The following is a 12849-nucleotide window of genomic DNA, read 5'->3' as shown; positions in this document are numbered from 1 at the left end:
GTGGCATTTGAACCTCCGTAGATAACGTACCAGAAGCACCCCAGAAGTATGTTGGAGACATGCCAGAAATACCCCAGAGGAACCCCGAAGAAGTGTTAAAAACATCCCAAAAAATTTACAAAAGGCACCCAAGGGATAAATGTTATGCGGACCCCAGCATCCCGGATAAAGGGTAACCTCTCCCTTTGACATTCAAATATTGTTTTGGCGGGAAAATAAAGAACTTAACTGGAAGATTTGGTGATCGTGATTTGGAGGAGTTTGAGGTCGACTAAACCTCTGATTTTCATAGGATAGACGCCTTATGGGTCTAGGAATCTAATATGGATGTTTAACTCAATCAACTTGGGCTCAATCGACGGATTTTTATCACAACAGCAAAATATGGAAAGTCACGTGTGTGACCTGTTTTAGGAAATTTTAGAGAGATTAAAGTGCTATAAACCTTCCAAAAGTTTTGTATCTATCTAAGGAAGAGTTTTAGATAAGTGGGGAAGCTCATAAACGCGTATAAATTCTAAAACAAGAAATTGCCGCAACTTTTCCGTGAAGAGAAAGGAAGAGATTTTGGAAGATTTGGGAGAGATTTAATCGGTCTTTTTGATATAAATAGATTGGTTGGGTCATATAGAAGGGGGGACGAGGATTTTGGGGTCGATGGGAGAGCTCAGGAGGCGTGAATAAGGAGATTTCTGTACACTGTTGTTGCTGCTGCTGCCATTGAAGAGCACGAAGAACACGAAGAGCAGACTCTCAGAGACAGTCGTTCTTCAACAGTAACAAGGAGAGACGTGGCTCAGTCTTAAAACAACAAAAACAGACGCACTTCTTTTCTATCGTTCTTCTCTGGACGCTTTCTGTGCGTCTCAGATTCACTGATTTTATTCTTTTCACTCTTTTAATCAACTTCTGAGCTATAAACATGTATTTTGAGAAAGTGATTAATATGAGGAGCTAAACCCCAACACTGGGATGATGGAGGAAGCCATATTTCACGCATGCGGTAATTCTAATAATTCTTTTATGACTATTTGCATTTATTTTTAATTCACTTATAATTTTTATTGAATGGGTGTGATTTCGTTTGATAGTGTATGCTTGGTCTATGTATTTTTGATACATCATTCTTGTGATTTACAGTCATTGCTTTTCAAAAATCTATTTTTGGCAAAGAACAAGAGTCCATATTTTTATTATTTGAACTGTAATTGATTGGAATTATTATTTGAGTCACATGAATGGAATTTGGTGGAATCCTGAGTCTCAGTACCTCTCGATACTGTGATAACCTTTTGTGAATATATTTCCTTTATTTTTAGTGTTTTCTATTTTTGAGTCTAAAATCGAGTCTACACAAGTCCGAGTGAATGAAAAAAACTTACCACTTTAAAATTACATCACAGAGTATTTCACAACATCAATTACAAAACACCTTCCCATACCCAAGCCTATAATTCAACACTCAATCTCTTATACCATTTCATTTAGAAGAACCTCGAGGAACACACAAATTTGAACCCACCAAGTCCAGTCAAGATAGTTCCACCAAGATTACCATCAATATCATTCCAAACCACGGAATATGACTACTCTAACATGGAATTATCAAGGTTTAAACCAACCAACAACAATTCAGCACCTACATGACTTATCTCGACGTATAAACCGACCATTTTATTGCTTTCAGAAACGTTGTCCAATGTAGTTCAAATAATGCACATCGCGCAAACATTATAATTCAAAACCATTATTTTGTTCCTAAAGAAGGTAGAAAGGTAGGCTTATGCCTATTATGTAAAACGAGGTCAATGTCCAAATCATCTTGAAGTCCCTGAATTACATTCATGCACTCTTCACACCCCCTACTCCAGGCCCTCCTTGGAATTGCACAGGTATGTATGCCCTCCACACCTAGACCTAAGAAAATTCTTTTGGGAAGACTTTCCAACAATTTTTCCCAGCACTTTAACACCTTGATTACTCCTGGGAGATTTCAACGAAGTGACAGACCAATCAGAGAAAAAAGACGGCATACCAGTCACCAATGCACAAACACATCCTTTTCTTAATTTAATGGATCAGATGGGACACATTGTTCTTGGTTTCAAAGGGGACCCAATCACATGGACGAACAATCAACATGGCCAAGACAACATCCAGGAAAGACTCGATAAAGCAAGATGGGTGTGGTGTATGTTCTGTGGAAGAAGAAAAATGAGCTCTTTGGAGACCTGAAGTGAAGAGAAAGATAAGTGTGGTGTAGTTAAACATAAATACTAGCAATTAGCGACCCTCAAATCAGGGGGTTTAATCGATTTAGGGAGGTTAGTAAGAATATCAAAATTACCCATTTCAATTAAGTTAGTGTAGTGATTAGTTGTATCATTCGGTTAATATAATTAGTGATTAGTGCAATAATTCCACCAAGATTACCATCAATATCATTCCAAACCACGGAATATGACTACTCTATCATGGAATTATCAAGGTTTAAACCAACCAACAACAATTCAACACCTACGTGACTTATCTCGACGTATAAACCGACCATTTTATTGCTTTCAGAAACGTTGTCCAATGTATTTCAAATCATGCGCATCGCGCAAACATTATAATGTCAAAACCATTATTGTTTTCTTAAAGAAGGTTGAAAGGGAGGCTTATGCCTATTATGGAAAACGAGGTCAATGTCCAAATCATCTTGAAGTCCCTGAATTACATTCATGCACTCTTCACACCCCCTGCTCCAGGGCCTCTTTGGAATTGCACAGGTATGTATGCCCTCCACACCCAGACCTAAGAAAATTCTTTTGGGAAGTCTTTTCAACAATTTTTCCTAGCACTTGAACACCTTGATTACTCCTGGGAGATTTCAACGAAGTGACAGACCAATCAGAGAAAAAAGACGGCATACCAGTCACCAATGCACAATCACATCCTTTTCTTAATTTAATGGATCAGATGGGACACATTGATCTTAGTTTCAAAGGGGACCCATTCACATGGACGAACAATCAACATGGCCAAGACAACATCCAGGAAAGACTCGATAAAGCAAGATGGGTGTCGTGTATGTTCTGTGGAAGAAGAAAAATGAGCTCTTTGGAGACCTGAAGTTGAAGAAATAGAAGTGAAGAGCAAGATGAGAAATAAAAGATTTGAGTAACAACATCTAGACATCGAGGCCGATTAATAATAACTATTTCGCTAATGATTGTATAATTTTTTGATAATCACGTTTAGTAAACGTATAATGAGATCCAAATATGCAGTGTCGGGACTCCACAAAATTGATGTCGAGACTCTGATAGATATCCCTTATACCTATCCTCCCGACATTTATACGGTGTCTGGATGAGTTATCCCAAAACCCACGTAAGCCACAGTCAAATAATAATCGGTAACTGTTAAAAAATAAAATCGGATGTTGGGAACGGACAAGGAAAAACAGGTCATAAAATAAAAAGGTAAGGGCAGAAACGTCCAAATACCAAAATACATTTAGTTTTGGTCACGTTCGCCAACCCCATCCAGTTTTCACCCTATTATTCCCATCCAGTTTTCACCCTATTATTGAAATCAAACATAGTTTCGGCCAAAAACCCTTTAAAAACTGCATTGGTTATTTTTCTTTGCTTTTCTCTTGAGTTTATGCTTCTTGCAGTGTTGCCGAAAGAAGAAGACTTTGGAGAGAACTTTATATAATGAAGTCCATTTGGCCCATTCCGTGGTGTATCCGTGGGATTTCAATGAAGTTAGGTTTATGAATGAAAGACAGGGTTGTACTCGAATTGGATAGAGGAAACTTGGTGCAACACTACTGTTTGGTCTACTAACCGCATTGCAGTGCTAAAAAAACATACTACTTTTAACTGAAAATATGCTCCAAAATGTGGTTGCCACCATCTGATGATAAACGGTACAGTGAAGCTTATAGGCCCTTGCAAAGATAGTCAATCTGTTGATTCGACCCAACAGACACCCCAAAAGCGTTCTAATCTGAATTGAGAGGGATAATGACAGATGACACTCTTGTTTATATAGTAATATAAGGAAACCATGCATTAAAGTTGAACTACATGAAAATATCATCCAGCCTGAGAGGTCGGCTCATAAAACACTTCCATCAAGTGTGCATTTCCAGTTAACAGATAACATAAATAAACTAACTACAGATAGCACTCAAAGATATGCCCCAAACATACCCTGCGCAAGGGCATAATTTGGTTTAGGCATAAGTTGGGTTAGATGAGTGATACGAGTTAATACATACGAGAAATAACAAACTACAGAGATAACTTTATACGATTTCGTGGAAGGCCACTCGACTGCGGGAGAACAGATATAACCTTAAGGCCGCTCGACTGTGAGAACGCGACCTTTAAAAAGAGAACCGTTGAGCGTGTCAACTGCCTTCACTGCATCCTCCTTGTTCTCAAAGGTCACCAGCAACCTCAGATGTTCCGGGCCCTCATACAATCCAGGCCCAATAACACGAGAAACTGGCCCAATAGTACCACATAGTGTGGCTATGTCTGACTTGTCCTTTCCTGATAAATATCTAACACGGATAGTGTTATGGACATACAAATCCAACAATGTCTTGCGAGTTATCAAATCCGAGTCGGTCTTTAAACAATGCCTGCATGAGTTTATCTGGGGTTCTGGTTTAGAAGGCCACTCGACTGTGATAACGTGACCTTTAAAAGTCGAACCATTGAGCTTGTCAATTGCCATTTGTGCATCTTCCCTGTTCTCAAAGGATACCAGACCGACGTCTCTTATTACCTCAACTTCAACCGGGCCATAGTCAAGGCAGAGCCGTTTCAGGTTACTGTTGAGGATACCTGCTGGGAGGTTTTTAAAACGGATAGTGTTTATTGTCCAGTGATCACCAATAATCCCACAATTGCCGCAGGTATGGGTCTTGAGGTTCTTGGTATCAACACCTGTGGTTTTTAGACTAGAGAATTAGGAAATTTTAATTGGTGGCTTGGGATCTCAAAATTGAAATTGATTATTTAAACATAAATACTAGACCCTCAAATCAGGGGGTTTAATCGATTTAGGGGGGTTACTAACAGTATCAATCTAAATACACCTGTGGTTTTTAGCACATCAATTGATTATTTAGCGAACATAAAATACAAGCAAAATAGCGAACCTCAAATCAGGGAGTTCAACCGATATAGGGGAAGGAAAATTTCTTGTTTGGTCCTAGGCCCATATAGTTATTTATAGTAGGGTCCAACCGGATTTTTTTTTATCCGGAGGTCCAAAATTAATTAAAACATGGAAATGTTCATAATGCCCATTACTACCATACGTGTGTGTCTACACTGCTTACAAATTTGAGTACATATCTGGTACACTGCTTAAAAATTCGAGTACATATTTGCTACACTGCTTACAAATTTGAGTACATATCTGTCGCACTGCTTAGAAATCTGAGTACATATCTGTCGTACTGCTTACAAATCCGATTATATATCTGAATGCTTACAAATTCGAGTACATATTTGCTGCACTGCTTCCAGGTAGAATACAAATCTGTAAGAATCAATGATAAATAAATTAGAAAACGTGTTACATCACATACATTGTGATGATTATAATTTTTCTTCGACTGTATTGCCATGCTTCTGGGGGCAAAGCAAGGATCTTCTATTATCGTTTTCTTCTTAACTGCATATAGATTGACTCGCTTTACGTACTACTAGTACCAATGCCTGCAGACACACAAAAATTTAAACGTTCATCATAGGGGCCATAACTTATGCCCAAACATACAGAGTCTAATTTGAGGAACCATACAAACCAATGCAAATAAAACTCATAATGCACGACAAATGGTCTACACCAATAAATCCAGAATTTAATGAACCTGAAAAACTGTGGGCTGCACGGTGATATTACTGACTGAGCCATCCTGATCTGTCGCGGTCTCCACCAATAAATCCTGCAGAAATACATCGAAGTCTGGTCAACAAAGCAGCAATCTCATAGAAATCCAGTCATAATATAACTGAAAAACCATATTACTTCTGCTGAAATAAGTCGTGCAACTATGTTCTTTGTTTTTGTTAGTTTCTTACAGTTAATCGACAACCAAAAAACTAAACTGGAAGCACATAATTGGCATTCTTGATGCCCCTGTCATTAATCCAAAGCATCTAATACACAAACAGTTAATACATTAAGAAAAAGAAAAAAAACATTAGTATCAACAATGAGAAGACATTTACAGCATAAGCTGTGCTTTACCCCAAATCTAACATTAATAGTTTTCCTCAATCATAGCCATAAAGAATTTAAAAGGGGTGTAATTAAATTCAAATTACCATGGGAGGTTATCAATGATTTTACCTGTCGATTGTTACCACATAATGAGAATTTTTTTATCAACAGTAGCTTAATCAAATCTAAGAAGAGCCGAATCTGAAACGCAGGAGACATTAATTTAACATCTAAAATAAAAATGGTTCTAAGCAAGCACAGGGATTGCAATTAGGTGGATCAATGAAGGAACCCCAACCTTGAGTGTTACTGAGAAAAGTACACATCTGTTCCAACAACGAAGTTCTCTATGTCACATTTGTTATGCAACTCAGACATGCGCACATATTAATAAATTTAATCTGCTTGCAAGGCTCTATTATTGTCATGGAAATATATACTCGATAGGATAATAAAATAGCAAAACCCAAACTCCTGAAAATATCAATATAGAAGACAATGGTCATGGAAAAAATCAATTAATGTTCCATTGAAGAAGAATTCTTTTCAAAGACATCTAAATCAATTCCTGAGTTCTGCGCCATGTCTCCAATTTATGCTCATTTCCTAAGCTTTATCAAAACCATTGTTTCATCTGATGTGTTCAACTTAGTCAGCATTAACAACTGTCCAGATGATAAATAAGAAAGTTAAGTTAACATATTAACTGAACCAAACCTGTGAGAGCAATCATTCTACACCGGAAAATCCCTATTATTGTGGCAATTTTTCAATAGCATTTTTCTCATCTTTGGTCGACTCTTCCTGCAAAGGAAAAATAAAGAAATGGTTAACCATTTAGTTGTATATAGAGTTGATAAAAAAAAGATCAACATTGGTGTCAGGGAGAACAGACTGGAGCTAAAATGCATTCTTAAAAACGACAATCGTTGCAAGATAGAAATATTCTTTGATAGTAATTAACTTAAGGTTAGTTATTTGTATACACGACTCATGTAGACTGTATTGGCTAATGCAACTCCATAGCAGTTGGGGCTTTAGTTCAATATTAACAGCTCAACACCATAGTACCAACTCCATATGCTCATCATCAACGGCCGGTTGTCTCCCAGCCAACTTTGATGTCGTTTGATACATATGGTTGAGAAGCAATACCAAAAGGCAGTACCAATGGAGTAACGGTGGTTTTGAGCAGCAAAAACAACACACGGCAAAAGGAAACACCAATGAAAGCCTATTCTACACAGTAATCTACTTTTCATGGATTTCATAGGTACATCAGCGGGAGAAAAAGAAGCAATACCAAAAGGAGGGAAATTAAACCATGGTTGTACCTGCAAAATGGCGAGTACAAACCTGTATATGAATACGTACCGCGTAAAACACATCAACAAAACTAGAATCTATTTCAGTATTTCACACACGTACTGAATCAAACACAACAAAAAGCACTTACTATCACTATGTGACATATGTACTAAAGATTCTTGAATTACAAATCAACTGCATGACAAGAATAGGTGACAGATCTATGAAAAATAAGAGAATAGAAAGACATATTACCGTATTTAACATACTTACTGAAGGATAAGACTAAAAAGGTGACAAAACTATGAATCAAACACAACAAAGAGCACTTCATATCAGTATCTGACATATGTACTTGTGGATAATAACATCTGAATCTACAAACAAGCGTGGTTTTGAAGCGAAAAACAAAAAGATAATCAAATTAAGGAAGTTCTTTTCAGTATTCCATATATGTACCTATGATTCATAAGTAAAAATCAACTGCATGTCAAAAAAAACTTATAAATCTACAAATACAACAAAATCAAAATAGTTATATCTCAGTATTGCATATATGTACTTCTAGATCAAGCAAAAAAAATTTAAAAAACTATAAATACAACAAAATTAAAGATATTTTTATCAGTATTCCATATATGTACTGATGGTCCAAACAATTTGTAACAACAAACAAGCATGATCTGAACTATTTTCATCAAAAACTACCAGTACATCATATATGTATTGATGGTTCATAAAGAAAAACAAAGTGAAAAAAATCTAAAACTAACAAAAAGAAACTAGTATAGGAAAATCTCATAACGAAATAAACAAAAAATGTGAGGATCCATCTAGATCTGACCTATTTTCACGAGAATAAACTAACAAAGCATGGAGATCGAAAAATCAAACATCAAAAAGGACCATATATATGTACGGATCGAAAAAATCACCAAACAATGCAAGATCAAGAAAAAGAAAATAGGTTCCCATTCATATCATCACCATCATCATTCCCAATATTTCCAATCATTCAGATTGTGTCCAGCACACAATACAACAATAATTTGATTGATGATGATAATTTCTTCCTAAATCTCATCAAATATAAAAATCTTTTTTGCTGAATACCTGGGGCTTAACTTGATTCATGTCTATGAACGCGAATTAAAACAGAAATGAGTTAAAGAGAGTGAGAGAACTTACACCGGAGTGAATCCCAGGGCGATTGGTAGTACTCTTGAAAGTAGTGAAAAGAGAGATACAACAGATCAAAAGAACAATGAGTGCAACATATAATCGTTCTAATAATCCACGAAGTCTCCAGAGTTGTTTAAGCTGTCGATTTCCTCTCCTTCCAAACACATCTCCTTCCCTGAAAAACAAGCAAATACTCAGATGAGATGAGATCAGATCTAATGAGAACTAGAATTATCTTAATACAAAAAACTAGAAATTAAAGAATGGAGAAAATGAATGAAGAAAAAACAAGATTTCCCGCATCAGTAGAGAAGAGGAGAGGAAGAGGGGGGGGGGGTTGAGAGAGAGAAACTGAATCTGAGAAGAAAAAGAATATGGAGAGAAATTGGCTTATGTTTCTGTTATATATAGTAAAGTCTATATATACATAATAGAGTGTGTTGGGCTTCAACTTCGTCCATCTATGATCCAATCCCAGTTGTTCAACCGACAAACCTCTCTAGCACTTTCTAGGGCATATCTAAGAAGGCTGTTTTTAGGCATATCTAAAATTACCTTTATTCTTAATTTAAAAATCAAAAATCAAAATCAGTTTTAAACTTAAACATCTTCTCTTCTTCTCTACCCAATCCCCTCTCCCAAAACCATCGACAAAATATTTGATCGTGAAAGTTTAATCGTCGATTGGTGAAAATTTTATCGTTGATCAAACACAACTACAAAAATAACAGGCACAAAGAAATCAGTAGTAGGTAATCATTCTAAATCTTCTTCGAATCCGCCAATTGAATGACACGAAGAAATTGAAGGATCGGACGCATAAATTCAACGGAGTGAAGAACCAACTCTTAAAATGATGATTAGAATGTATTTTCTATAAACCCTCTCTTATTTTATTGTTCTTGATTGATGAAATATGATTAATTGAGAAAAAACTAGAACTTGTTGTGGTTACAGAACGAAGTTCGGCTGATTAGCGAGATGAATTATGAGCCGAACTGTTCATTGTTCTTCGTTTTGAAAGTTCTTATGAACAGTTCGGCTGATAATTCATTTATAAACGATAGCCGAACTTCCCAGGTGGTAATATAGTGTTCTTCACAAAACCATCCTGTAAGTGTATATGAACAGTTCGACATGAAATTTCAAGACGAACCTAGTCACAGATAAAGATGCATAGGGGTTCGACGTATTCGATAATCATAATATGTGCCGAACCTTGCACATTTACGAGGTTCAGCTATTACGATATTCACATTACGTGCCGAACCAATACAAAATTCTTACCCCAAAAATTATCAGGAATATAAATGATCAGGTTCGGCTTATATAATACTTATATAAATAGCCGAACCATGTACTACCAAAAGGTTCGGCGCTTACGATTTTCTCAATATAAGCCGAACCTCACATAATTTTTCTTCCAGGTCACACAGGATTAGGTTCGGCTCATTATGACATTTTTAAACAAGCCGAACTAGTAGGTTCGGCTCATAATAATAACACTTTCAGCTTGCCGAACTGTTCATTAGTTGAAGTACACGAAATACCCTTTTCATTCATGAATGGAAAGAATAAACTGTATGAGATGCCCTTCATTATTTTGGTTGTGCAGAATATACCCTTTTCATTCATGAAAGAAATGGTTCGGCTCATACGATTTTCATTATATAAGCCGAACCGTTAATTTTTTTTATTCCAGAACTCTCAGGAATAGGTTCGGCTTTCTAAAAAATTTTATACAAGCCGAACTAGTGTCTAGCAAATGGGTTGGAAGTGGAAAATATATGTTCGGCACATACCTAAACAGTTTCAGCTAGCCGAACTGTTCATCAAGGGATTGGTTCGGCTTATAGATGTAAGCCGAACTGTTCATGATTCGCAAAATCATTCTCATAATCTAAGAAATCAGGCATTTGGGAATCATTGTTGTAGTTGATATGTATTTTTCTAGGTTTTTTGTATGAAGAATGACCCTCCTCATCCTCCATTGAATCAAGAAATTTTTATTCTCACTTTCTCCTTCTCCTTCTTTCCTTCTCAATAAATTTTTTTTCCCCCAAAATTTTTCATCTACGCAAACAAACCTTATAATTCTGAAAATTATCCTAATCACTAAACAAAAATTTTAATCACTAATCCAGATTATTAACACTAATACATAAAGGGAAGATTTGTCATTATAAAAAAATTTGGTTAAGGGGCTTTCTGATTTTGTTATTTGGTATCCCTTTTTTGTCTTCACTTGGTATGCAAAGAAATTTTTAGGTATGCCTAAAAACAGCCTTCATCTCTAAACGAACCTCTAGTCCAGAGTACATCATCCACATCCACTTCATCAATTCTAACATTTACTAATGTTACGATTTTAACCCTATTCGTATTTTACTTTACTATCATGTTACTATATTTTTTTGATCCAATTGTGTTTGGATGTTAGGGCGTCGCATACTCTCTTATGATAACCCTTTAACAACCTTGTTATAGCCTTTTGTGTTATTATTTGGAGAGTACAAGATTGTCTGAGGCTTATCGTGACCTAAAACGAACTAAGATTCTTATCTTCGACAGCTGAACCAACTCCTTCGCTTTTATGGTCCATCTTTTTTTTTCTTTTCTTGAGGTGCTTATATTTCTTGATGAAAACATCCAACGGAAATTTACATGACTAAATAATTAAGAAAAATAGAGATGGAAGACGGGGGCTGTCTCTTTTCTTTTGTTTTCATCGTACTATGGACACAACGTTCTTGGTTTTGGTATACGGTTTCACTAGAGAACATAAGTCGGTCGGATGTCGATATCAATTGAATTTCATATAAGTGGTGTACCATAGGTGTAGGAAAAAGATATGTTCAGTTACCCTTCAGAATATATTTGCGGGTAACTGACATCATATTACTCTCATACCTTTTCACATATGAATTCCATAGGTTCCGCTGTAGTTTAGTTCTTCAAATTTTTTTATGTATTTTGCATGATTTTTTTTTGTGAGTCTCCATAAGTTGACTATTATCACTCGGTCAAACCCTGAATACCCATCATCCTGAATCGCACGCTAATCTTGATGACGACTAAAGAGCATTAAATAAATTTTTCATCCACAGTAAATGACATTAACATAATATAAAATCTTCTTTTATTCAAATAAATTTAGATAATTTCATCAATATTGATCTTCCAGAGTGATAACACGTTTTTGTGTCTTATATAATCTCATTTGTATATATTGTTGGTGCTCTATTTTGTATTTATTATGGCTTTTTGTGTCTTTGTAGGTGTTTTTGGAAAAATAAGCTTTTGCAGCGAAATTGGCTCAAAATGTGGCATTTGAACCTCCGTAGATAACGTACCAGAAGCACCCCAGAAGTATGTTGGAGACATGCCAGAAATACCCCAGAGGAACCCCGAAGAAGTGTTACAAACATCCAAAAAAATTTACAAAAGGAACCCAAGGGATAAGTGTTATGCGGACCCCAGCATCCCGGATAAGGGGTAACCTTTCCCTTTGACATTCAAATACTGTTTTGGCGGGAAAATAAAGAACTTAACTGGCAGATTTGGTGATCGTGATTTGGAGGAGTTTGAGGTCGACTAAACCTCTGATTTTCATAGGATAGACGCCTTATGGGTCTAGGAATCTAATATGGATGTTTAACTCAATCAACTTGGGCTCAATCGACGGATTTTTATCACAACAGCAAAATATGGAAAGTCACGTGTGTGACCTGTTTTAGGAAATTTTAGAGAGATTAAAGTGCTATAAACCTTCCAAAAGTTTTGTATCTATCTAAGGAAGAGTTTTAGATAAGTGGGGAAGCTCATAAACGCGTATAAATTCTAAAACAAGAAATTGCCGCAACTTTTCCGTGAAGAGAAAGGAAGAGATTTTGGAAGATTTGGGAGAGATTTAATCGGTCTTTTTGATATAAATAGATTGGTTGGGTCATATAGAAGGGGGGACGAGGATTTTGGGGTCGATAGGAGAGCTCAGGAGGCGTGAATAAGGAGATTTCTGTACACTGTTGTTGCTGCTGCTGCCATTTAAGAGCACGAAGAACACGAAGAGCAGACTCTCAGAGACAGTCGTTCTTCAACAGTAACAAGGAGAGACGTGGCTCA

At 36.3% G+C, this 12849-nt stretch overlaps 1 long non-coding RNA gene across 1 annotated transcript; it reads right to left on the bottom strand.

Moving 5' to 3' along the window:
• Positions 1–5558: 5558 nt before the first annotated feature.
• On the bottom strand, positions 5559–8814 carry LOC113327797. The gene is made up of 3 exons (XR_003349218.1): positions 8734–8814; positions 5885–7041; positions 5559–5729 (listed from the first exon to the last, which is right to left on the bottom strand). It is a non-coding gene; the product is annotated as an uncharacterized LOC113327797 (long non-coding RNA).
• Between the last annotated feature and the right edge of the window lie 4035 nt (positions 8815–12849).

The sequence above is a fragment of the Papaver somniferum genome, chromosome 1, assembly GCF_003573695.1.
Source record: "Papaver somniferum cultivar HN1 chromosome 1, ASM357369v1, whole genome shotgun sequence".
NCBI classification, from domain to species: domain Eukaryota; kingdom Viridiplantae; phylum Streptophyta; class Magnoliopsida; order Ranunculales; family Papaveraceae; genus Papaver; species Papaver somniferum.
The sequence above is the reverse complement of the archived record's forward strand: the minus strand, read 5'-3'. Positions and strand labels throughout refer to the sequence as shown.